Below are 22185 nucleotides of genomic sequence, written 5' to 3' on the forward strand. Positions count from 1 at the left end.
GAGAACAAGAGATGCATGGGACAGTACAGTCACCAGATTTAACCATCAGAACTTTGTTGGAAATAGCATGATAGAGTGAAAGACTAGGGAATTAGAAAGACTAGGGGCTTGGCAGTGCTGGACTTGATCACGTCAAACTCCAATGATCAACAGCGAGAAGCAGACCAAGTTCAGGGGCAGAGAACTCAGCAAACGAAAGAAGAGGTAAAAGAAACAGGAGGAGTTTGAAGCTGACAACACGGTGGACAGAAGTGAGTCTTGTGAGAGCTACACTGTGCAGAGCACTTGGGTTGTAAAGACAGACGGACCTGTGCAGCTCGTTAGCGAAGTTGAGCTGAATCGGTTAGCTCTAGGTTTGGTGAGGAACCCTGCCTCAAAAAGTCAAGTGCAAAGAGATTGAGGAACACCCAGGACTGACCTCTCACCGCCACACATAAGTACACGCACACATATGGACATGCACCCAGATGTCTACACACACGAACACACACATCATCATTCATGTAGCCATTTCTGTGTCTTTTCATAAATGGATGAATGTAATATGTTCACATGAACGAGTACCAGGAGCCCACACAGTTTGTTGAATAACTGCTTTATGTTTGGGATATGTCCTTTGTTCTGGAATATAATGATGATGGCCTTGATATGGAGTATAATAGGATTATATGACTTTTATTTCATCCTTCACCTCATTTATGTATGGTTGGACCAAATATTAACATGAATACCTTCCCCATATTCCATCTATAGCCCACAAAGCACATTCATACTGTCACCTTTGCTTTTGTTGCACAGCTGCGATTACTACCTCCACTTTCCACCATCACTCACAAAGATATCCGAAAGAAGCCAACTGACACCAGCCACAGTTAAAACTTGGACACAGAACAAATTTTCCTTTGTCCTAACACTTGCGTTCTTCTTTCTTTTGTTTTGTGAGGTGGGATTCTGCTATGCAGCCTAGGCTGGCCTTAAATGTACCGTCTCCCTGGTACTGGGATTATAGAAACATGTCACCACACCCTGGAGCACATGAGAAGGTAAAGGCAGGGCCATAAAGACAAGGGGGTGATGATGTAATGGGAAGGGACTCGCTCTTGTTGGGGCAGGAGAAGCCTCCCTGAGGAGATGACGCTGGCAGATGCAGAGTGGAAGCCATCATGGGTTCTAAGGAACAGTGTGCGGGCAGGAAAGCAGCAAGTTCCAGCAAGTTCTCTGAGGTGAAGAGACTGAAGTTCAATGGATGCAAATAAGCCCAGTGCAGCTGGGACTCACAGAGGATGAATTAAGCAAGAATGGGGAGGCAGTTAGGTAAAGGCCCAATGCTTAGGACCTTCTAGAGAGTGACGGGGCAGGCTTGTGTGTCCTTCTAACCCCAGAGGCTGGTAGCAACATTTATGCATGGATTCTTCATGTTTCTCTACCGTTCAGATCCTCTAAGTTATAGTCAGTCTTTATATAAGGGGCCAGGATGGAAAAACACATCTTAGTAAGGTTTCTCTTTCTACAAACATCCACGGCAAAGAAGATAAAGACCTCTTCTCCCTCCCGGACACTTACTCATATCCCAAGAATCCCAGAATCTCAGCTCCTCTGGAGGCTGAAGCAGGAAGTTCAAGCTTTGTCTGCAACTCCTGTGTGAGCTCAAGTCAGACCCGACTAACCTAGTGAGACCCTGCCTCAAATACAGAGTGAAAACAACGGGTTGAAATTCAGTGGCAGAGCACTTGCCTACCATGAAAGGTTTGTTCTGCACACAAATGCACACATGCACACTGCACACGCACACCCAGAAACAGCCCAGTAGGAAAAGCAGAAACAATGAAGTTAAACGATACATCTTGTGACAAATGAATAAAAAGACTTCTTCAAAAAGAAGCTGAAGCTCCCACTTACACTGAACTTGTTGGTGGAGGATTTTACAGAAAGCAGCCTTCCCGTTTTCTGAAAGCAGTGACTCAGTACACAATGCAATACCCTGAGGTACCCCTCCCCACTTCTGGAAATGTTCAGTGTTCTGGAGTACAGTAACTTGGAATGCTTCTGCCCACGCACTATAGAACCATCTGGAGCCGGGTCCTCTGGCAGGCATGACTCTCCTTTGGTGTGGGTAACTTCCTGTGTTTGCTTTGCATCACCTGGAGAGACTAGCCATTGAAGGGGGGGTCTTGGGAGGGCTTTTTGCTGGTCCATTGTTGTATATGGAGGACAAACAAATGACACTCCTGGCTGAGTGCCCCACACTCCCCAGCTCCCTCTGAACATCCGCTCCCCAGTAAAGAATGCAGTTTTGCTTCAAAGTCAGAATAAAAATCCACATTATTTTCTTTTGCCAAGTCTTCCCCCACCTTACTGGTCTCTAAAGTCTGCTGTAAAATTAGGTCTTGCCGTAAATATATTTCTGTGTTGGACTTGCTTTTTCAAAGAAATTTGTCACTTCTCAGTGTGTTACTGTGCCCTATTTTAGATGTGGGGAAAGGTCCTACATCCTCTGCATCATCTATAGTATGCTCTGGGTGGGGGTCAGGGCAGAGGTTCATAACTCTTTGTACTGGGCATCTTGTAAGTACTTGTGGGAAAACTTTGCTCCTGCCATTATAGAAGCAACAATACCATGTTTTCCAAAGAGGGCTCACTTCCTTGTACATGCGTTTCCTGGCAATGCCTGAGAACATTGCTTCTCACTCACACTACTTTGCAAGATCAGTTTACAACCTTTTAGATAATTTGGAGTAAATCACACCTTAGATGTGGGAGTTTGAGGACTATTCTTTCAGGCAAGCGATATGTAAGACCTCAGAACTTGTGACACTATTGGTTCTGTTTATTTTCTCAGAGAGCATCCTTCAGAGGCATCAGAGTAACACATTTAGTAACATTGCCAAGTGTGTGATCTTAATTTCTTTTTTTTTTTTCTGGAACTCTAAGATGCAGAGATGGAAAGTGGATGGGGAAGCAGTGCATGACTTTGTAGAACAGAGGCAGAGAGAAGTCCTCACTGGAGACTGTGAGATGCTCAGTGGGCAGGGCCGCCAAGCCTGCAAGCAGGAGGTCCGTGCAGATCCACGTGGTGAGGGAGGGGATAGACTCTGGAAGTTTAGCTCTGACCTCCCCTGTGTGCTTCAGTACTTGTGTGTCGTGCAACCTCCACCCCACTCCCAACCCACCAGATATGTAAAATGCCACGGTTTAGAAAGGACTCCCTGGTATTTGAGTAGTAAATAAGGAAGGCCAGGCTGAAGTTGTCACTGGGAATCTCAAGAGCTAAGACCAAGGAAATAGAATAGTAAGAAAGTGAAGGTTTTTACAATTGAAGGATCAGGAGTGGAAATATTCCTCAAAATGGGCATTGGAAGATACTAGGCAATTCAGCAATATTTTATTTATTTATTTATTTATTTTTTTAAATTTTATTTTCCAGTTTAAATTTGGATAAGAAACAAGGTTGCTTCACAAGTCAGTACGAGGTCCCTCTCCCATTCCCTCCCTTCCTCCCGAGCCCTCCCCCCCCCCGTTATCCCCTCATTTCCCCAGGGAGGGTGAGGCCCTCCATGGGGGTGTGCATAGTCTGTCATTTCATATAGGGCAGGGCCTAGACCCTTCCCCAAGAGTTCGGGTGAGAGTGCACCTCACATTGTTCTATGGGAGTCCAAAGTCCGTGTGTATACTTGGGATGGGTACTGATCTGCTGCCCAAGGCTCAATAGATTCCCTAGGCCTCCTCACTGACACCCAGATTCAGGGGGTCTTGATCAGTCCCATGCTGGCTTCCCAGGCTGATGCCTGGGATTCAAGAGTTAACCTTTGTCTGGTCAGCTGTTTCTGGGGGTTAAACCAGCCCAGTCTTAATCCCTTTGATCATCAGTCCTCCCTCTCTGTTACTGGCTTTCTTGAGTTCAGCTCAGTACTTAACCAAGGGAGTCTGCCTCTTCTTCGATCAGCCACTAAATAAAGTTTCTGTTTCCCAGACTCTCTGGCCATAGGATTGAAGGCTGGCACTCCCCAGATCTATGTCTAAAATCCATATATGAGAGAGTACATGCCATGTTTCTCTTTTTGTGACTGGGTTACCTCACTCAGGATGGTTTCTTCTAGTGTCGACCATTTGCCTGCGAATCTCATGATTCCATTATTTTTTTCTGCTGAATAGTACTCCATTGTGTAGATGTACCACATTTTCTCTATCCACTCTTCAGGTGAGGGACATCTAGGTTGCTTCCAAGCTTTGGCAATTACAAATAAAGCTGCTATGAACATAGTGGAACAGACATCTTTGTTGTATGAATGGGCATCTTTTGGATATATGCCTAAGAGTGGAGTTGCTGGGTCTTGTGGTAGGTTTATTCCCATTTTTCTGAGGAATCTCCATACTGATTTCCAAAGTGGCTGAACCAGTTGGCACTGCCACCAGCAGTGGAGGAGTGTCCCCCTTTCACCACATCCTCTCCAGCATAAATTGTCATTGGTGTTTTTGATTTTAGCCATTCTGACAGGAGTGAGATGGTATCTGAGAGTTGTTTTGATTTGCATTTCCCGGATGGCTAAGGATGTTGAGCACTTTCTCAAGTGCCTCTCAGCCATTTTAGACTCCTCTATTGAAAACTCTCTATTTAGTTCTGCAGCCCACTTTTTAATAGGGTCCTTTGGTGTTTTGGAGACTTGCTTCTTGAGTTCTTTGTAAATTTTGGAGATCAACCCTCTGTCAGATGTGGGATTAGTGAATATTTTTTCCCATTCTGTGGGCTGCCTTTTTGTCTTGCTGACTGTGTCCTTTGCTTTACAGAAGCTTCTCAGTTTCAGTAGGTCCCATTTATTAATTGTTGATCTCACTGTCTGTGCTACTGGTGTTATATTCAGGAAGCTGTCTCCTGTACCAATTCGTTCAAGGGTACCACCCACTTTCTCTTCTAAGAGGTTCAGTGTGGCTGGATTTATGTTGAGGTCTTTGATCCATTTGGACTTAAGTTTTGTGCATGGCGATAAACATGGATCGATCTGCATTCTTCTACATGCCAGTCTCCAATTATGCCAGCATCATTTGTTGAAGATGCTTTCTTTATTCCATTGTATATTTTTAGCTTCTTTGTCAAAGATCAGATGTTCGTACGTGTGTGGGTTAATACCCGGATTTTCAATTCGATTCCATTGGTCTACCTGTCTATTTTTGTGCCAATACCAAGCTGTTTTCAGGACTATAGCTCTATAATAGAGCTTGAGGTCAGGGATGGTGATGCCTCCGGACGTTGCCTTGTTGAACAGGGTTGTTTTGGCTATCCTGGGTCTTTTGTTTTTCCATACAAAATTGATTATTGTTCTTTCAAGGTCTGTGAAGAATTGTGCTGGGATTTTAATGGGGATTGCATTGAATCTGTAGATTGCTTTTGGCAGGATTGCCATTTTTACTACATTGATCCTACCTATCCAAGAGCATGGGAGATCTTTCCATTTTCTGAGGGCTTCTTTAATTTCTTTCTTTAAAGATTCAAAGTTCTTACGATACAGGTCTTTCACTTGTTTGGTTAGCGTTACCCCAAGGTATTTTATGTTGTTCGTGGCAATTGTAAAGGGTGATGTTTCTCTGATTTCTCTTTCAGCCCTTTTATCATCTGTATATAGTAGGGCTACTGATTTTCTTGAGTTGATCTTGTAGCCTGCCACTTTGCTGAAGGTGTTAATCAGCTGTAAGAGTTCCCTGGTAGAGTTCTTTGGGTCATTGATGTAAACTATCATATCGTCTGCAAACAGTGAAAGTTTGACCTCTTCCTTCCCAATTTGTATCCCCTTGATCCCCCTTTGTTGTCGTATGGCAATAGCTAGAACTTCAAGTACCATGTTGAAAAGGTATGGAGAGAGTGGACAGCCTTGTTTTGTTCCTGATTTTAGAGGAATTGCGTTGAGTTTCTGTCCATTTAGTTTGATGTTGGCTGTTGGTTTACTGTATATAGCTTTTATTATGTTTAAGTATGTCCCTGTTATCCCAGATCTCTCCAAGACCTTTATCATGAAGGGGTGTTGGATTTTGTCAAAGGCTTTTTCAGCATCTAGTGAGATGATCATGTGATTTTTGTTTTTCAGCTTGTTTATATGGTGGATTACGTTGATGGATTTTCGTATGTTGAACCATCCCTGCATCCCTGGGATGAAACCTACTTGATCGTGGTGAATGATTGTTTTGATGTGTTCTTGGATCCGATTTGCTAGTATTTTATTGAGTATTTTTGCATCAATGTTCATGAGGGATATTGGTCTGAAGTTCTCTTTCTTAGTTGTGTCTTTGTGTGGCTTGGGGATCAAGGTTATTGAAGCCTCATAGAAAGAGTTTGGCAAAGACCCTTCTACTTCTATTGTGTGGAACACTTTGAGAAGAATTGGTATAAGCTGTTCTTTGAATTTCTGGTAGAATTCTGCAGTGAGGCCATCTGGACCTGGGCTTTTTTTGGTTGGGAGACTTTTGATGACAGCTTCTATTTCCATAGGGGTTATAGGTCTATTTAAATTGCTTATCTGTTCTTGATTTAATTTTGGCAATTGATAGCTGTCCAGGAAGTCATCCATTTCCTTTAAATTTTCGAATTTTGTGGAGTACAGGTTTTCAAAGTATGACCTAATGATTCTCTGGATTTCCTCAGAGTCTGTTGTTATGTCCCCCTTTTCATTTCTAATTTTGTTAATTTGTGTGTTCACTCTCTGCTGTTTGGTAAGTTTGGACAAAGGTTTGTCTATCTTGTTGATTTTCTCAAAGAACCAACTCTTCGTTGCATTGATTCTTTGTATTGTTTTCCTGGTTTCTACTTTATTGATTTCAGCCCTCAATTTGATTATTTCCTGGCGTCTACTCCTCCTGGGGGAGTGTGCTTCTTTGTGTTCTAGAGCTTTCAGCTGTGATGTTAATTCTCTGGTATAACTGTTCTCCTGTTTCTTCATGTGAGCACTTAGCGCTATGAACTTCCCCTGTAGCACTGCTTTCAAAGTGTCCCATAGGTTTGGGTATGTTGTGTCTTCATTCTCATTGAATTCGAGGAAGTCTTTAATTTCTTTTTTTATTTCCTCTTTGACCCAGGGATGGTGCAGTTGAGCATTATTCAATTTCCATGAGTTTGTAGGTTTTCTGCAATTTGTGTTGTTGTTGAATTCTAATTTTAAAGCATGGTGGTCTGATAAGATGCATGGAGTTATTCCAATTTTTTGTAGCTGCTGAGGTTTGATATGTTGCCAAGTATGTGGTCGATTTTTGAGAAGGTTCCATGTGGTGGTGAGAAGAAGGTATATTCTTTTTTATGTGGATGAAATGTTCTATAGATATCTGTTAATCCCAGTTGGGTCATTACTTCTATTAGACCTTTTGCTTCTTTGTTGAGTTTCTGTTTGGTATTCCTGTCTAGTGGTGAGAGTGGTGTGTTGAAATCTCCCACTATAACTGTGTGGGGCTTTAGATGAGATTTAAGTTCTAATAATGTTTCTTTAACGAATGTGGATGCCTTTGTATTTGGGGCATAGATGTTCAGGATAGACACTTCATCTTGGTGGGTTTCACCTGTGATGAGTATGTAATGACCTCCTTCATCTCTTTTGATTGATTTTATTTTAAAGTCTAGTTTGTTAGATATTAGGATTGCTACCCCTGCTTGTTTCTTGGGTCCATTTGATTGAAAAATTTTTTCCCAACCTTTAACTCTCAGGTAATGTCTGTCTTTAAGGGTGAGGTGTGTTTCTTGTATGCAGCAGAAGGAAGGGTTCTGTCTTCGAATCCAATCTGCCAGTCTGTGTCTTTTTATGGGTGAGTTAAGGCCATTAACATTGAGGGATATTAATGACCAATGATTGCTCATCCTTCTTCGATTTGCGATGGTTGTTGTTGGTGGAATTATGTGTGGAATTTCACACCTTTGTTCTTTTGGCTGTTGGTAGAGAGGGATTCTCTAATGCTTATGTTTTTCTGGTTGTAGTTAGCTTCCTTGGGTTGGAGTTTTCCTTCCAAAATTTTCTCTAGTGCTGGGTTAGTGGACACATATTGCTTGAATCTAGGTTTGTCATGGAATATCTTGTTTTCTCCGTCTATAGTGATTGAGAGCTTTGCCGGGTATAGTAGTCTGGGCTGGCATCCATGGTCTCTTAGTGCAGGTAGAATATCTATCCAGGACCTTCTGGCTTTCAGAGTTTCCATGGAGAAATCAGGTGTAATTCTGATAGGTCTGCCTTTATATGTTACTTGACCTTTTTCCTTAGCTGCTCTTAATATTCTTTCTTTATTCTGTATGTTTGGGTTCTTGATTATTATGTGGCGAGGGGATTTTTTTTGTGGTCCACTCTATTTGGTGTTCTGTAGGCTTCTTGTACCTTCATTGGCATGTCTTTCTTAAGGTTGGGGAAGTTTTCTTCTATGATTTTGTTGAATATGCCTTCTGCCCCTTTGAGGTGGATTTCTTCTCCTTCTTCTATACCTATTATTCTTAGGTTTGGTCTTTTCATGGTGTCCCATATTTCCTGGATGTTTTGTGTTAAGGATTTGTTGGATTTAAGGTTTTCTTTGGTTGATAAATCCATTTCTCCTAGCGTATCTTCAACACTTGAGATTCTCTCTTCCATCTCTTCTATTCTGTTGGTAATGCTTGTATTGGTAGTGCCTGACTGTTTGTCCAGCTTTTCTATTTTCTGCCTTTCTTCAGATTGTGGTTTTTTAATGACTCTATTTCAGTTTTCAACCCTTGCAGTGTTTGCATTGCTTCTTGCAATTTTCTGTTTATCTGTTCGTCCGTTTGTTGCCTTTCATGAATTTTTTGGTTTGTTCTTTCTTCCATTTCTTGCATTTTTTGGTTTGCTTTTTGTTCCATTTCTCGCATTTTGTGCTTTGTTTCTTCTTCCATTTCCTGCCTTTTTTGGTTTGTTTCTTCTTCCATTTTTTTCATTCTTTGCTTTGTTTTTTCTACCATTTCTTGCATTTTTTGCTTTGTTTCTTCTTCCATTTCCTGCCTTTTTTGGTATGATTCTTCTTCCAATTCTTGCATTTTTTGCTTTGTTTTTTCTTCCATTTCTTGCATTTTTTGCTTCATTTCTTCTTCCATTTCCTGCCTTTTTTGGTTTGTTTTTTCTTCCAATTCTTGCATTTTTTGGTTTGTTTTTTCTTCCATTTCTTTGAGGGATTTTCCAATATCCTCTTTTAGGGCCTCTATCATTTTCATGAAAGTGCTTTTAAGGTCGTTCTCTTCTGCTTCGTTCGCATTGGAATGTTGGGGTCTTGCTGGTGTGGAGTCTCTAGAATCTGGTGGTGTCATATTTGTTTTTCGGTTGCTGACTGTGTTTTTGTATTGTCTCTTTCCCATCTCTTCTTAACTGAAAGAGCCCCTTACTGGTCTGGGGACCAGAGTTCCCTTTTTGGTGGGTGCTACCAAGTCTAATAATCTGGTGGTTCTTCTATTCCTTGTCCGAATGCTGGTCCTGGTCTCCCTGGGTCCTCTGGTTTCCTGGTCTCGTTGGTGGGAGAGAAGACTTGGGGTCTGGGTGCTTGGCTCCCGCCGGGATTGGGAGCTCTGTGCAGTTCCCAGGCGATCTGCAGGCACTGGAGCACAGGCCGGGAAGCCGGCCTGTTTACCTGATGCTGCCCAAGGAACAGCTGCTTCCCTGGACTCCCAGCCTCCTCTCCTTTCCTGGTCTCGTTGGTGGGAGCGAAGATCTGGAGTCTGGGGTGCTTGGCTCCCGCCGGGATTGGGAGCTCTGTGCAGGTCCCAGGCGATCTGCAGGCCCTGGAGCACAGGCCGGGAAGCCGGCCTGTTTACCTGATGCTGCCCGAGGAACAGCTGCTTCCCTGGTCTCCCAGCCTCCTCTCGTGATCTTAATTTCAAGACTTTACTTTACGTCACCAAATGCTCCCCTTTTCACTAGCCTGGTTAGACAGGGGCTCCCTGTATGTCTTCATGAGTGTTCACCTCCTTTTTGCAAGTAACTTGCCATTCTGAGCATTTGAGGCCATTTCAAGTGACAAGAACTGGAAGACTCTTTAGAATAGGTGATAACCACAGCAGTGTTCTCCCAAACTCAGACATTCCCATTTAAAACAGTCTAGCTGGGCATTGGGAGGGAAGCCTGGGGAGGGAACTGGAGGGAGGGAATGGGGGTAGATATAATCAAGATAGATTGTACACATACATGTGATTTTCAGAGTAACAACAGCGTGCTCATAAACCCCATCCACTATGTTAGTAGAAGCAAAAAAACAGACACGGGATTGGCTGTTAAGAGTCCTTGAGGGATCTGCTTATCTAATGGACTGAATCATGACTTCCAAGGAAGAAAGTTGGGATTCCAGAGGATTTTATATCAGCAGAAACAGTTCTAGTACAGACTGGAAAGGACAGAGTGAGCACAAAGTGACAGATCCCTTCAAACTTCAGGTAACAGGCGGATAAGGCTGCTCAGTTTCCTTTTGTTAAGAGAAGGACAACCCTGAAGCCACAGCAGGGAGCCACAAAGGCTCACTCCCAGGTCCTAAGCCTAGCCAGATTTTGTTCAGCTGGATTTTAGCATTGATTGGTAATTGCTCTTTTCCTTTCTAATTTCTCCTGTTGTATGGCATGAGGATGATAGATGCCCATGCACACAAATAGGTTGATGTCAGGTGTCTCCCCCATTAATGCCTATCTTATTTTTTGAGAGACAGCCTCTTACGGAACCTAGAACTCATCATTTCAGCCAGAGGCTGATGGAAGGGTCCTTGGGATCCACTTGGGTTTGTCTTGAGAGAAGAGGAGTTAGACAGACTCCCTGTAAGACAGACAGACGGGGAGAGTGGCCATGGCTACACAATAAAAGTGACCAGTTTTCAAGATGGCCAGCTTCTTCCTCATCTTCCTGACCTGAGATGAAAGCCTGAAAACTTCAAACAGGCTTAGTAGGCTTCTGTCTCCCACCAGCAGAGCCCGCTGATGGACTTGGCTCAACAAGGTCATGGCTGGACCAGGGCATGCCACGCAACAGCTCCAGGCTGTCTTCGTCACTGCTGTATTGCTGTGAAGAGACACCACGACCAGGGCCACTCTTGCAGAAGAAAACACTTAACTGGGGTCTTGCTTACAGCTTCAGAGGGGCTTGTTTATCTGACAGGCATGGTACCTGAACAGTAACTGAGAACTACATTCTGATGCACAGGTAGCAAGCAGAGAGGGAGAGGGGAGGGGAGCAGGAGGACAACGCCTGGCATGTGCCTTTGCAACCTCAAAACTTACTCCCTGTGGCACGTCTCCTCCAACAGGCCACACCTACCAATCCTTCCCAGATGTCACCTGAGGACTAAGATTGCAAATATATGAGCCTATGGGGGCCGTTTTCATTCAAACCACCACATGGGCCAATAAACCATCTTATCTTTCTTCAAACTGTATTTGTCAGGATTCACTAGAGAAACAGAACTGACAGAATGAATATATGTCTATATCTGTATATCTATCTATCTTTCTGTCTATCTACCTATCTCTCTATCATCTCTCTCTCCCTCTCTCTTTCTCTCTCTCTCTCTCTCTCTCTGTCTCTCTCTCTCTCTCTCTCTCTCTCTCTCTCTCTCTCTCTCTCTCATCAATCTGTCTATGATTTATTAGAGTGGCTTACAGGCAGTAGTCCAGCTAGTTCAACAACAGATACAAATGGAAGGTTCCTAAATCTCGTGGTTGTTCAGTCCTTGAGGCTGCTCTTTAGTATATGCTGGAATCCTGAAGAAGTAGGTTCTACCGCCAGGGAAGGGAAGACTTGCCAGTGAGAGTAAGAGCAAGCAGGCAAAGAGAGCAAGCTTTCCTCTCCCATGTCCCTTAGGCTTCCAGCACAAGGTGGGGTTAAGATGAAAGGTAGATCTTCCCACCTCAAAAGATTCAGATTAAAAGTGGGTCTTCCCATTTAAAATGATTTAATTAAGAAAATCCCTCACAACTTTACCCAGCCTCTTGTGTTTTAGCTAATTCCAGACGTAGTCAAGTTGACAGCCGAGAATATCCACCACAAGCCTACCCTTTGTCAACCTGAAACACTGTCATAGCTCCTTATATCATGGTTAATCTTCAAATGAAAACAATAATGGGGTCCTAGTTACAATGTAAATACATTATACATTTAGAATAGGTGGCAATGTCTCTTGAGGGACATTCCTTTAGTATCTCAAACTTAAATATGATGACTACTGATATTTTCTTAATTTATGTTACATTATATAATAAGGAAATCATGGGAAAACACAAATATACATACAAACACTTTCTTAACAAAGTATGACAGAAACACTCATATCAATTATAGTCCTTGTTTCTGCATCTAGTCACGCAGCCTAAGCTGGTATTTATAATTAATTACCTCTACTACCTACCCATTCTGTATTTCCTTGACCTTCTCCAGGAAAAGAGCCAGGGTATGCTAAGGTGTTTTCTGAAGAGGCAAACAAACTATCCACAGAGTGGATAATACTATCTATTGAGTACTGAACTATTCCACAGCTGAAGTAACCTTTTGATGAACATTTACATGGGACATATGTATCTTGACATCCTTTGCCCATTTGGAGAGATCTATCCACACACTATTCCCAAAATGTCTTTCTCACCAATTTTCCAATCATCCTCTTTCCTGCCCCCATTGGCTACAGCCCATGAATCAGTGAACAACCACACATCTGGCCATTTCTCCTTCCAAACAAAATGTGTGTGTAGGGCCCGAATTTCTGCCCACTATTATAAAGAGAAGCCTTTTCCTTGTCTGCTGCTTTGGTTTATCCCCCGCCTGTCACCTGGACTCTGCTGTGGTGTAGTCCCCAAATAACACACAAGACGCTGTATTAATTATGAAGCTGTTGGCATTGCTTGTTTCTGACTGGCTATCTCTGACTTGAGTATTTACCCCATAACTGCCAGTCTAAGTATTTCTCTTACCGGAGAAGTTTCCGGGCTTCTTATCCCTACGGCAGTTACATCTTGACTCCCTGTGTTTCTCCTACCCTGAATCCTGCTTGACTCCTAGTCCCACCTATCTTGCTTCCCTATTGGCCAACAGTGCTTTATTGATATATACACAGATCTTACCCCATCACACTATGAAGATTCCTTTGCCTGTATATTTCAGGGTGGTCCCAGAAAGAGGTTTTAATGGTGTATCTGTCCTCTTTTGGGTGGTGTTACATAACATGCAGAACAACAGAAAGCTAATGTAAATGTAATTGAACAAGAGGGTCAAGTCCCAGCCCTGTCAAGCAACAGAACTTGGCAGATTCGGCCAATTGGCTTTAGAGTCAAGCATACAAAAAAGAGTTTGTGGAATCTTCTTCTGTAGCTAAGGAAAGACACCGAGGCTAGATGTGTGTCAGGGGTGTGCCTGCATGTAGGCCCAGAGGTGCCATTGAGTAAAGCTGTTAAGGTAAAGCATGGATTTTATTAGAAACCCCAAAATGTTGGAGTTTCCAGAGTCATGGGATATCTGTCAAGGAAAGTTGCAGACTAGGTATGGAACCAGGCCAAGAGAGAGATGTATGCTGCAGTCAACAAAGCTGGAAGTTGGAGGTCTGAAGAGAATGCTTCGACATCAGACATTGAGATACAGAGTTTGGAGTTTGCCCTTCTAGTTTTCAGTCTTACTTTGGTCCAGTATTTCCTCACTATGCTTCCTTTCCTCTCTTTCTGAATGGTAATGTGTATTCTGCACCATTGTATGTTGGAAATAAGTAGTCTGATTTTTTTATTTTAATTTTACAGTTAAGAGAGTGCCTAGAATCTCAGAAGAGACTATATTTTTCAACAATGTTGAAAGACTATGGAGACTTTTAAAATTGGATCGAATGCATTTTGCACTATTATATGGCAATAAGCCATATAATAAGTATATTATTGTAAGAATGGTGCCTATAAGCTCATATATTTGAATGGTTAGTCATCAGAGAGTGGCACTATTTGGGAAGGATTAGCAAGATTTGGAGGAATGGCCTTGTTGGAGTAGGTGGGACCTTGCTAAAGTATGTTGCTTGGGTGGGCTTTGAGGTTTCAGAGGTCCACATTAGGCCCGTCGTCACCATCATCATCCTCTCTCTCTCTCTCTCTCTCTCTCTCTCGCTCTCTCTCTCTCTCTGTGTCTCTGTGTCTGTCTTTCTCTGTCTCTCTGTCTCTGTCTCTCTCTCTCTCTGGGTCAGGATGTTGCTCTCAGCTACTGCTCCAGTGCCTGCCTGTATGCTGTTGTACTCTCCACCATGATAACAGACTAAACCTCTTAAACTGTAAGCAAGCTCCCAGTTAATGCTTTCTCTTGCAAGAATTGCCTTCATAATGGCATCTCTTCACAGCAATAGAACAGTAAGATAGAATACTGGAGACAGGAAGTGGGTATTGCTGTGACAGGCAGGACCACATTCCATGTTGGTGGAATGTGGATTTTGGGACTTTAGATAAGAAAGCAGTTGCCCCTGCCTGAGCTCCTGGAGTTCATTTGAAGGAGGGCGGAGGGATCATATGAGTGAAGGGACCAAGATCATGATGGGGAAAACCACAGGAAGAGCTTGCCCAAGCTGGGGGGAGTTCAAGGACTCTGGGCCAACAGCTGGGGAACCTGCATGGGACAGAACTAGGCCTTCTGAATGTGGGTGACAGTTATGTGACTTGATCTATTGGAGGACGGGGCAGTGGCCATGGGATCAGGACTTATCCTGGATGTATGAACTGACTTTTTGGAGCCCATTTCCTATGGTGGGATACCTTGTTTAACCTCGATACAGGGAGGAGGGGCTTGATCTTGCCTCAACTTGGTATGCCAGACTTCATTGATTCCCTAAGGGAGGCCTTACCCTCTCTGAGGAGTGGATGGGCGGTGAGATGGTGGAGGTGAGGGGACCACAGAAGAGGAGGGAGGGAGACCTGGGGTTGGTATGTAAAATGAAAAAAATAAGGCAGTTGCCCAGATTATGGTGCCCAGATTTTATGTGGTGCTGGGGAATCCCAGCTCAGGTCCTCATGTTGTGACAGCAAAACACATGGCCTCTGCATGAGCTCCTGCATCACAGTAACTCTAGCCAGGAAAACCGGAAAAAATTAAAAATATAAAATGCCTGATGTGGTGAAGTGATTGCATAATGTGTATGAAGGCCTAGGTTTAAATGATAGACAAAAAAACTTTAAAATAGATTTTTGTCCTCCCTCCCTCCCTCCTTCTCTCCCTCCCTCCCTCCCTCCTTTCCCTCATGCTTACAAGAACTTGACTCAGTAGATCTTGGGAAGGTCCCAGAACTTGCATTTCTAACAAGACATCAGGAGATGCTGATGCTGGTATATTGCTGACCACATTGTGAGACTCTGCCTTACTTAAATCCCCAATTGTCACTACTGTGAATGTGTCCTATTTTGTTTATTTAACTCCTCTATGTATGCTTTGGCTAGAAACACCCATGAATGAAAAGAGGGCTTGAATGCATGGGTACTTTGAAGGAATGAATTGGCAGTTTGAAAAAGTTCCCTTTCTTTGCTGCAGCTTGTTTTATAGGGATGGGCTCTTATCGAAGACATCAAGCACTGGCCCACTCAGGAATGTACTTAGAGATAAGAGTGTCTATCTGTGGTTCTGTTTCCATGGCTTCAGGCTGGACCCGTGACACATGTCACTCAACATGGCAGTAATCCTTGGCATGGAGCTAAATGGAACAGTGGTTTTGGAGTGACAACATTGATCTTGATTTTTCACTGAGCTCGGGAGTCTCTGTGTTCTCAGATTTCATGGCGTGCCGAGTATCACACACATTCTTCAGGAGTCCTTGCTATAAATGGGCCTTTTTAGGCTAAGAAAGAGGTCTTCAGGCTGAGAGGACCCAGTGCCAGGCACAGCAGCAGGAGCACTGCACACATTTCTTGGTCTTGTCAGGCAACCTCAACTGCACTTTAAGAGTAGGAGCTTGGGAAGAGCAGACAATGGTACTCTGTTTGCTCTTTCAAAGCACACTCGTGTCTTTCATCTCACCCTGCCTGTCACAGATATTAATGGCAAAGTCGGGAAGCGAGTCCAGGTTTTCCGAACCTTAGTCCCATGTTCTCCCTGCCCCGAGTTTCTGCAATGCTTTGATCTCTCCTCCAGAGCTGCATCCAGAATGTTCTTCCATCTATGGGGTCTGGAGGAGAGCTAAGACAGACAGTGGACAGAAATGGAGAGGGAACAGGAGAAATAGAAAAATGAAAGAAAACAAAAAAGAAAGGGAAGAAAAAAAGGAGAAAGAAAGGAAAGGAGGGAGGCAGGCAGGCAGGAAGGAAGGAGGGAAGGAAGGAAAGAAGGACATGCCTGTGGAAACTCCTAAAGGGCAATTCAGACAGCACTGTGTGGGAACAGTAATCCGGTTTCTCAGAGATAAAGCTACCATTTTAAGAGATACTCAGGGTATGACCACACAGCAGAGGCTGTCCCTTCCCTTCCCTTCCCCTGGGCTCTTTCCTGTTCCATGAGCATCTCTCCTTGGCGCTGCTTTTCTAACCTTCTCCTTCTCATTGAATAGTCTGTGAGACTGGAGAGCAGGGGCTACCTGTTTGCAGGTTTCCTGAGCTGTCTTTGTGTGACAGGACCCAAAACTCACCCCTTGACTCTCAGAAGTGCCACACCATAAGCAAGGCTAAGGGCCTAGAATCCTTGGTGACTGCAGATAGAGCCGGAACTAGGGAAGAAGTCTTGGAGTTCGAAATGTCGTCTTGATGACTACCAGATTTAGACCATCGAACTTTTTGTCAAGAACTTGGGTCACTGGGTTCATCTCAAAATGAAACGTGGTATGATTAAGATCATATAATGGAAACAAAATTGTTCATGGAAGTATGTTGAACAACTGTCCAATTGCATGACAGGTTAGGGCACACTAGGACCCTAAACAGGAAATGCCAGTCACATGTCTGGGCTCTCTGTATCCAGACCACCTCACTTTGTTTTATTTTTCTTCCCTTTTTCTCACATATCTTTTGCCCTTTGAAACCTTGTGGTACTCCTCAAGGTAATCAGGCCCTGGCCACATGGCGCTCAGTAAAGAGTAGAGATGTTGGAGACAGCTGCTTTACCCTTCAGCAGGGCCCAGGCAGAGGTCACATGCACCCTCATTTGGCAGAGGAGGATTCAGGAAGATGATATGGATGGACTCGATGGCTTTAGGATTCCTCAAAACCCAATTCTGACTAGAAATGTCAATACTTGTATCTGAAGAGATGTTCACCAATGATGTACAGTGTTATGTCAGAGGCTTAAAAACAGCATGCTGCTTGCCTTTATCATGTGCTCCAAAGATTTTATATTTTTATCAACTTAGATTCTATTTCCATAACAAAACAAGAAAGCAAGATTCTAGTGACTCTTGCTATTGTGGTGTGATTTTTATGAAGTTTAAAGGTGCACGTTTTCAGAATTCCTATGGAAAGTTAACCATGTCCAGTAGAGCATTGGCTACTGAATCATCAGTGGCCTCTACCCAAGCTATAAAAAGGGTGAAACTTGAGTTCTTCAAACCTCTCCACAGTACTTCCCACCACTCTCAGAGCTGGCAGCCACTGAGAAGACTTCTCTATAACGCTTGGTTATAAACAAATGGGGAGGGTCGTATGGCTCTACGGGTAAGGAAAACACACACACACACACACACACACACACACACACACACACACACACATACCTCTAACAGAAAAAGAAAGCTTGACCATTTCTTAATCTCTGTCTGCTTCTTTGTTTTATGGAAAGAAGAAACAATTGAACTCTGGTATCAGCAACCCTTGCAAACTTCATCAGGTTTGCTGTTCCTGAGATAGAACCAGGGTCCTGTTATGAAGAGGTACTAGTACCTCACAGGAATCTTGTCACACTGAAGCCAAAATCATCTAGGGCTATCCAGGTGTGTGTGTGTGTGGACTGTAGTTGCTGTGGGCTCAGGGGGCTGGAGCCTCAGCAGGGAAGGTCTTAAAGGAAGGGGTGATGTGTTTGTGAGAAGTCGCACAAACTGTGGAGGGAACATCATTGCAGAGCTGGCCTTCCTTGATGTTCAGCAGTGCTTTGCAATGCCTTACAAATGGACTTCATTGTAAATAGAGGAGTGTTTCTTTACAAGGAAAGATAAGCTGTCACCTCCTGAGGTCTGTGCGGGAGTATTTTGTCCCATGGTCACTGAGAGGCTAAGACTTTAAACTTCTAATATCGTGCATTACGAACACATTGCATCTTTCTTTTTTTTTGAGACAGGGTTTCTCTGTATTGCTTTGGAGGCTGTCCTGGAACTCGTTCTGTAGACTACACTGGCCTTGAACTCACAGAGATCCTCCTGCCTCTGCCTCCCAAGCGTTGGGACTAAAGACGTGCACCACCAATACCCGGCGAACACATTGCATCTTATTAAAAGCTTTAAACTCAAATTTAGTCAGGCCTTTACAGATACATTCTAGTTTATAGGAAATACAGCAGTGAAAACATCTAATCAGACAATAATTTGTGGATTAGAAAACTCTATTAGGCTTAGAAAACTCTATAACATGAAACCCCATCTGCAACACACCTGGCCCAGCTTTTCAGAAGTCAATGGCCTTGGCAAGAACCTTGGCAAGATGGTGTGTGTGTTGACACAGGAAAAAACTACGGAAGTTTATAAGGCCTAGGGTGCAAAACAAGCAATACTATGTGTGGATTTAACTGGGTTATGATTTGAAATAACTGTACACAAACATGGGGGAATAACTGGGAAATTAGGATAGTAGACAATATTATAGAAGCATTATTATGTTGTGTTAGATGTGATGCTAATATAGTGGGTGTAGGAAACTGTCCTCGATTTTTAGGATGGTGAGCCACACTGGGGACAAAACAGCCTTCAAGATACTCTAACATATGTATGTGTGGATATAAGAATCAATAAATTCCTGCCATAGTTAATCCACTCTTAACTGTTTTCTTAACACTGTACTGGGTTATTGATAGTGTCTAACTGGTAAACAGAGAAAACCTGAATTCAAGACATAAAGGGAGACTTTCTAGAGATGAGTTCTTGGGTAAACAGCCAGGGTTGTAATCTGATGCAGGGCTACCCACAGACCTGTGATGCCCCACAAAGTGTTGGCTACTGTCCTTCATAAGCAAAGGCCAAAGCCAAGGGTTCTCTAGAGAAACTTTCATAGCATCTGACGGAGTTATTATGTTTACTGAACACTTTAAAAATGGGGAAATGTGCTTTTCGCCAGATATGGTGACACATGCTTATAATTTTAGCAGTTGAGAAGTTAGGCTGGAAATCCAGGAAGCTGAGGCCAGCCTGGGCTAAATAGTGAGAGCCTTTCCCCAGTAAAGAGGGTAAGAACTCCCGTGTGTGTGTGTGTGTGTGTGTGTGTGTGTGTGTGTGTGTGTGTGTGAAGTTCTGAGGATCAAACCCAAGGCTTCACACACAATAGGCAAGCATTCTACCAAAAAACTATACCTCAACACCCTCAAATCTTTTCTAAGTTTCTTTTTCTTAATTAATTAATTAATTTTACATCCTGACCACAGTTTCCCTTCCCTTCTCTCCTCCCAGTTTTTCCCCCCAACTCCCCTCTGCCTCACCCCCATTCACTCCTCCATTTCTATTCAGAAAATGGCAGGTCTCTCATGGATATCAACAAAATGTGGCATATCAAGTTGTAATAACACTAAGTACCTTGCCTTGTGTTAAGTGTGGGCAAAGCGACCCAGAATGAGGAATAGTCCCAAAAGCCAGCAAAAAGAGTCAGAGGCACCACTGTTCCCATTGTTAGGAGTCTCACAAGAGGACCAAGCTACACAACTGTCACATATGTGCAGAGGGCCTAGGTCAGTCCCATAGAGAGTTTCTTTTCTCAATATACATTTGTATTTATTTAGTGTTTTAGGGTTTATGTTGCTGCAACAAAACACCATGATCAAAAAGCAAGTTGGGGAGGAAAGGGTTTATTTGGCTTTCACTTCAGCTTTGTTGTTCATCACTGGAGGGAGTCAGGACAGGAACTGAAACAGGAGCTGATGCAGAGACCATGGAGGATGCTGCTTACTGGCTTACATCCCCTGGCTTGCTCAGTCTACCTTCTTATAGAACCCAGGACCAGCAGCCCAGGGATGGCATCACCCACCATGGGCTGGGCCCTCCCACACTGATAGATAATTGAGAAAATGACTTATAGCGGGATCTTATGGAGGCATTTCCTCAATTAAGACTCCTTCCTTTGATGACTCTAACTTTTGTTAAGTTGACACACAAAACCAGCCAGTACATTTAGTTTGTGAATGAGCTTTTCCAACAGGTTCTCATGTAAGTCAGGCTTGCTTCTTACTTGCTATGTAGACAAAACTGGCCTTGAACTCTTGGTATCCCTGGGACCTTTCCCTCCTGAGTGCTGGCATTATAAACATGTGTACCACAACTGGTGCAGACAAACACACATAAACACATTCATAGCTTTCACAGATTATTGCAGATCCAAAAACCCTGAAGAGTCTTGTCCCCAGCAGCGCAACAGAGCAACCTCCCCACCCTGCTTCAGAACACCTCCATGATCCTCCTGACTCCAGATTTAAGCTTTCTCAGGCGCCAGTCATGGCTCTCTGCACCCCCTTAGTCATGAATGCGCACATACTTGGCTAGCTGCTCTCATTCCTCTGTCAAAAGGGAAGGCTTATACTTTAGTGTGTACGCTTGTAGGGTTTCTCTCCCTCCACGTTACACAAGCCCCTTCACCTAACGTGGATGTGACGCAGGGTTGTGGTAGCCTCCCAAAGCCTGAGGCCCCATAGCTCGGCAATTGCCCATCTCTGTTCCAGCAGCTTGGCAGGCTCCTTTTGAACGATCCCTTTGGCTTAACAACCCAACACATGATTAAATGTTTAAACAAATTCCAGAAAGCACATCAATTATTGCTAATGATTTCCAAATCAAATCATCCAGAACTACAAAGGCCCGCCAGATGTTTCAGGCAAGGAGAAAAGAGTGGGTGGGAGGCATGGGGAGAAGAGAGATTCCTTCCCACCGCTCCATTAACTTGGATCTGAAAGCTGTAATTTATCAGGCACCCAATACAAGGAGGCATCACATTTAATATATGACTTGGAGACTGCTCCTCCATTAATTTTATTGTAGAATATTAGTTTGCATAGGTATCATACATAATGATAACTTTTCAGACCTCTTGCATATTGCCAGAAGAAAAAAAATCCCAATGAATCTGAAGGTCTTGATTGCCTTTTATTTGTGACCCTGAACTGTGGTAACATCTTATCCTAATGACTAGAACGAGTGTTCCCATGAGCTCAGCCTTACAGGACCTGAGATGGGAAAGCATGTGAGCTCCTTTCTTGTTAAGGCAGAGGGCTTTTTTTCCTTATCACAGCCCCCACATTTGGCTTGTTTGAAGTTGTGTCTATTATTGCTCACTCAAATTCTTATTAGTTCAGATAAATGACTTAGGAATTCTTTGAAGGGCAGATAAATAGCCCAACTTTGGCTTTGTGGTGTGAGACTCAGTGTAAGCAATTCTATTTGGTTGGTCCTAGTTCAAGAGCTGAGAACCACACCAATCAATAGTGGCATATGGAATTTGCTGACAGAGCTGGAGAGAGAATTCAGTCAACAAAGCTCTTACCATGCAAGCATGAGGACCCAAGCTGAAGGTTCCAGAAAGCTACATTTTAAAAGCCAGGTGTGGTGGTAGAAGCTTGCAATTCCCATGCTGGGGATGCAGGCATAAACAGAGCCATGGGGATTCTCTGCTCAGCCATGCTAGCCTATGCTATGAGTTCCAGGTCAATGAAAGACACTGTGCTAAACAAACAAATAAAAAAAACCCAGATAAATAAAAAAGCTCATAGCACCTGATGAGTGACACTGGAAGTTCCCTCTGGCTTCCATATACATGCACACACATGTACCATGTACCTACACACATGTGTACCTAAATATATCCTACACACTAGACTACATTTGAGTATACCCATGCAAAATTTACTAACACACACACTCATATATATATATATATATATACACACACACACACACACACACACACACACACACACGCTTACATGTAACTTGACGTGATGATTTGTTTTTGTTAATAAGGAAGTGGTATTTCTGTTTTTTTTAAGCAACTGTTTTCCATTTTTTTCAGGTGCATAGATGAAGGCACAGGACTACAAATTTTGTGCATGTGTGTGCTTTAAGTAATAAGAC

This window comes from Mesocricetus auratus, unplaced genomic scaffold, assembly GCF_017639785.1.
Source record: "Mesocricetus auratus isolate SY011 unplaced genomic scaffold, BCM_Maur_2.0 Super-Scaffold_6730, whole genome shotgun sequence".
Lineage (NCBI taxonomy): Eukaryota > Metazoa > Chordata > Mammalia > Rodentia > Cricetidae > Mesocricetus > Mesocricetus auratus.